We start from the raw sequence: 6,000 nt of genomic DNA on the forward strand, positions 1-6,000 counted from the left end.
GGGTGTAACTTGTACATACGACAAGAAATACAGTGTCTTTATACAAGTTCGGTGCATGCAACAAGTGTTTCTGCAATAACCTCCAACTTGAAGGTACATCTTCAAGGTAAAAGATATCATTAGTAAAACTTGTTTGTCTGTTTGCATTTACACGAGGGTCTGGATGGCGGTTTATAGCTTAAGAATAATTATTGTTTAACTACATTACAATCAAACCAGTAATTTTCAAGCAAATACCATGTAGAGAAAGTCCTGTTGAAGTACGAAATTGCCATTGATTTTCAAGCAAATACCTTGTAGAGAAAGTCCTGTTGAAGCACGAAATTACCATTGATTTTCAAGCAACTACCATGTTGAGAAAGTCCTGTTGAAGTACGAAATTACTATTGATTTTCAAGCAAATACCATGTTGAGAAAGTCCTGAAAATGAACGGAAATGAAGACCGTCCAGTTGAGACCCTCATCTATTTTTTTAACTGGCGTACAAGCTTTATTTACATCTTAACGAGGGTCTCAATTTGATTGTATTTATTTCCGTTTTCTTTATTTATTTTGCCCATTTTTCTCTATTCTTATCATTTTAACATTCAATTATTCTGTATTTTTATCTTTTGGCTTCTTTTTCTCTATTTTTCTTGTTTTGACTCATTTTCGGTGGAATTGGCCAATTATTCTATATTCTGTAAACCGCACCCAGACCCTCATGCATGTAAACAGAGGAAATGATGAGAAAAAAAAACCCCATCTTTATTTTGTATAAAAAGAAAAAAACAGGATTTTAGGAGTTGAATGCTATTTTTTGAAAATTTATATGCAGTGCAAACATGCGTGAAATGACCTTCATATTTTGCATATAGTGCAGAAGCTGTACAATTGTCGATATTTGATAATGAAAAAAAAATTGGAAATTTTTTTAAGGTACGTTATTTTGTTTTTAAAATTTTGATTATAATGCAACAACTATAATTTTTTTTATCTTATTTTTACAAAATTTCATAATTAATCAAAATATAAAAAAAACCCGACACCATGTCCACTTTACAAACATGCAATTAAGCATGAAGAAGATAAAGCATGACTCGTTTTTCGTGAAATATTTGTCTTTATTTTGGAAAATTCTACTAATATTATATTTAGCAGTTAAAACATTTCGCCGCCTTGTTCATGTAAATGGTATATTTTATGATTATTTACCAATACGAGAAATTGACGTACTTGTGTTAACTGACATACCATAAAACTGGTTATCTCTACTAGACGAGTATCTTTTAATTTTTTTTTTCTTTTTTCAATCCATTTACATTGTAACTCAAATTCTTTAATTAATATTTGTATCAACCCTAGAAAAAATTCGATGAAGATATTACGGTCATTTTGACCTTAGTATAAACAAATGTAGAGGATGAAGCTGTCACATGGAAGGATTTATGCAATGGAAAGGAAGATGACAGGATTCTTTAATCATTACTTTGTCATAAGACAAGACATACAATTTTGTTTAATGTGATTTCAAATACAAGTGGGTACATTGAATATTTTATAACAATATTTTTTGCTACTTAAAGAATATTCGTTGTCATTTTAGAATTTGTTTTCGGTTTGGTTTTTTATTATGTCCGTTGTGGCTTAGTAGCGGATAACAATGGAAGTGTTCCAACTACTCGTTTTCAATACACGTCTCAGACAAGTCAATGATATGTGAAAGGCCTGCTTTAACTTATTGCATTCTGTTTACTTCATAAGTAATTAATAAACGATGGTCAATATGAAATGTTTTATTTCGACAATAATTATCAAATGCAGTGATAGGAATGATTTAATGATTTGACACACACGAGATGGATATTGAGCAATTTGGAAGAGAGTTATATTTACTTCCAATTAGGCAGTAAACTTGATCTTTGTTGTATTTATTATAGCTGGGGCCATTATTGTCCAATGCTAACGATAAAATAACCTTGCGGAACAACGATAGAAACATTGATTACTATATGGCAAGTATACTTAACAAAACAAAAACGCACCACCATCTCCTTGCCAACCAAGTTTTCTTCTATGCTCATGTTTTTAAATTTTATTTTGTTCACTCATTTATGCAAACGGGGACCCTTAGTCTGTTATCTGGGCGACTTAGAATTCTATACAAAGCGTATAAAGCGTAAATATGTGAAAAGAAAAATTTGGTTTAAATTTGATAAAATTAAAGTGTCTTCTGGAAAGGCATTAACACCTGACGGAGAAAACTACAACTTTAAAGCCGTGACCAGATCTTCCAACTTATGAAGTCGAAAATCGAAAGTCCATGATTCATTATTTATGTCTGTTGGGTAGTAGTATGACTTCAACACAATTACTAAATAACGTACTTTCCGTTCAAACCTTTAAGAATATCTTTTCGCGGTAAAAAAAAAGTTTGTTTTTTTAAACTTTAAAAATGGATTTTCTGAAATTCTTCATACCTGAGGAAATAGATTTGCTTAAGTTCAAAAATATTTTATAAAAATTTCAGAAAAATATAAATTGACTATTTTCATTTAAAAGAAATTATTTGCGTTTCTTTTGTTGCTCAGTGTATTAAATACGAAGACAAATATAACTATAGTGTAATTGGGATGAATTATTTTTCTCAATTCAGTTTTTGAAATCTGGTTATGTATTCTGTATTCATTGCTGTATTACTTTCCACAAGAAACGATTTGATTCTAAATTGAACCATATTATTATGTGATTGCACTTTTATTATTAAATTTTTGTAAATGCATAATCGTAGATTGCAGTAGTCCTAAAGAGTTACAAGACACAAAGAAAGACAAAAACAATAATAAAAAGAAGACAAAAACAAAAAACAAAAAACAAAAAACACCAAAAATCGGTAGTGATCGAAAGTGCTCCGGAAGAGTGACCAATTCCTGTTAAATAGTGAGATTCAACCTTGCTTATTAAAAAATCCAATAAGATGTGATAAGGTTTAAAATTATAGCGCATTGGTAGATGCTTCTTTGACACTACGGGATAGCAAAATTCATAAACCAATAGTACTTCAAAGATTATTGAATCGTCCATCAATAACGTACTAGTTTTTCTTTAATTGTTTAACATTTCTTACCGATATAACATGTTACTTTTATTATTCTTCCCTTAATTTATTTATTTTCTATTCAAAATTATTTATTTTGTAAAAATATTTCCTTTCTCTATTGGTACTGTACAGGTATACCTAACAACAAAATTATTTTCATTTACCTGTGTTTAAAGTTATTGCAAATGGATGGTATTTTTGTTCGAGCATATTGTTTTTCTTTTATTGTTTAACATTTCTTACCGATATAACATGTTACATTTATTATTCTTCCCTTAGTTTATTTATTTTGTATTTACATTGTGCCATAGGTCAAATTTATTTGTTCAGTGTATGTTCAATGGTGTTAATATGTCCTTTGATTGAGTTAAGCTATTTCAGTTGATATTTTATAGTGTGTCTTTCTATGTTGTGATGTTACACTATTGTTTCAGAAAAAGGGTGAAGGTTTGGTACCATTAAAACGTTTAAACCCGCTGCATTTATTTGCACCTGTCCTAAGTCAGGAATCTGATGTTCAGTAGTTGTCGTTTGTAGATGTGGTTCATAAGTGTTTCTCGTATCTCGTTTTTTATATAGATTAGACCGTTGGTTTTCCCGTTTGAATGGTTTTACACTAGTAATTTTTTGGGGCCCTTTATAGCTTACTGTTCGGTGTGAGCCAAGGCTCCGTGTTGAAGACCGTACTGTAACCTATAATGGTTTACTTTTATAAATTTTTACTTGGATGGAGAGTTGTCTCATTGGCACTCATACCACATCTTCTTATATCTATAGTTAGTTTACATCTATAAATTAGGGATAAAAAAATGTACACACTGTCAATTCTGGTTAATTTATTTGTCTGTTTAGATATTAAAATTAGCACTAATAGAGATAAAAACAGCTCATCTTCCTTAACAGACTTTTTCTAAAAAAAAAAAAAGAATAAAACCACATTTTTTTCAAAATGTATATATGGGTGGCTTTATCCTATTACTTATTTCGTATTTTACAATACTCCTTCGGATCGCATTGCTTTATTTCATCTAACTGTTTACTCAAATCTTTCAATATGTTTTACGAGCTCTGTTGATAACTTTTTATAATTGTTCTCTTGCCAAAAAAAAACTATTGATTTCATCCGACTCGTCTTGTGTGACATATGCAATTCGGAAATTTTGTCTAGTATTTACTCACTCAGCATTACATCAAGGGTTGTTTATTGTCTTCAAAATGACATTTCCCGTCTCAAACGTTTTGGAAACAGAGTAATAATTGTAAATAATTGAAATTTCATTAGCAATACAATCCACTTAATTATGTGTAATACGCTCAGAAAGTTAGTTTTGTTAGCACGTTATCTATCTTTTCAATATCAATAATTTATGACCTTGCTAAGAGCATATAATCGTTATAAAAAGCGGATTGCACTTCAAAATGCAAACCTGAAATATTTAGAAATTCAAACTCAATAAAATTATGTAATATGCCATAATCAACGGTACATTTGTTTCAGCATATCAATTTACGGGTCAAATCGCTTTTGGATCTGCCATTAATAATAAAAATATAGTTCCCTTGCGTAATTAAAAGAATTCGAACTTAATTTGTTGAGACACAAATACAAAACCGCCTACGATATGTCTAACACCATTAGCCAGCGAGCATGCATTACTCTATATGAAAATATAGCTTTCGTTGGTTGGTTAAGCCTTTCCTTGTTGGCCAAATCTAAGGTTCTAATACAGAATATAACCTACAAGATGTTAGGCTGCTTAGTATAGTATCAAATAAACTGAATAATGTCTTTACTTTTGATTAGTTGCCGTTCAGATGTCTTTTGTCGACGACTATATGTTGCCTTCCAGATGTCTTTTTTCGAAGACTGTATATTGCCCTCAACTACCTCAATGTGTCTTTTGTCGAAGATTATATGCTGACCTTCTGTTGTCTTTTGTTGGAGACTGTATGTTGCCCTCCAGATGTCTTTTGTCGACGACTGTATGTTGCACTCCATATGTCTTTTGTCGAAGACTGTATGTTGTCCGCCGGATGTCTTTTGTCGAAAACTGTATTTTGTCCTCCAAATGTCTTTTGTCGAAGATTGTATATTGCCCTTCAGATATCTTTTGTCAAAGACTTGTGTTGCCCTCCTGATGTCTTTTGTCGACGACTGTTTGTTGCACTCCAGATGTTTATTGTCGGAGCCTGTATATTGCCCTCCTGATGTCTTTTGTCTTAGACTGCATGTTTCCCTCCATTTGTCTTTCGTAGATGTATGCTGTCCTCATGGTGTCTTTTATCAGAGCCTGTATCTTGCCCTCCTGATGTCTTTTGTCGGAGACTATATGTTGCCCTCCATTTGTCTTTCGTAGAAGAAAGTATGTTGTCCTCCATATGTCTTTTGTTGTAGACTCCATGCTGTCCTCCTGATGTCTTTTTTCGAAGACTGTATGTTGCCCTCAATGCCGCCAGATGTGTTTTGTCGAAGACCATATGTTTTCCTCCAGATGTCTTTTGTCGAAGACTGTATGTTGTCCTCCAAATGTCTTTTGTCGAAGATTGTATAATTGTAAAAGTCTATGTATTTACTATAAATGTAGTTCCATAAAAGTTTGGGTAGTAAAAAGTATATGTATTTACCATAAATGTAGTTCCATAAAAGTTTGGGAGCGGCGGACCCCATAAATCACCCTCAGAATACTGCCAATTTTAAAAACATTTGGCAATATGATTTCAAAGAAGATTTAATAAAAAGATTATTGAGACGCAAAGTGATAGCTGGTACTGCTTAAAGACTAGGTAATCATAACATTTACATGGATACTGCTTACAATGTCCATACAAATGTGCATAAAACAACTGATAATGCAAATTAATAATTTAACTAATTAACTTGAAGGGTTGTAAGATAAGATAAGACACATTTCATTTAAAGT

The sequence above is a fragment of the Mytilus californianus genome, unplaced genomic scaffold, assembly GCF_021869535.1.
Source record: "Mytilus californianus isolate M0D057914Y unplaced genomic scaffold, xbMytCali1.0.p SCAF_6, whole genome shotgun sequence".
NCBI classification, from domain to species: domain Eukaryota; kingdom Metazoa; phylum Mollusca; class Bivalvia; order Mytilida; family Mytilidae; genus Mytilus; species Mytilus californianus.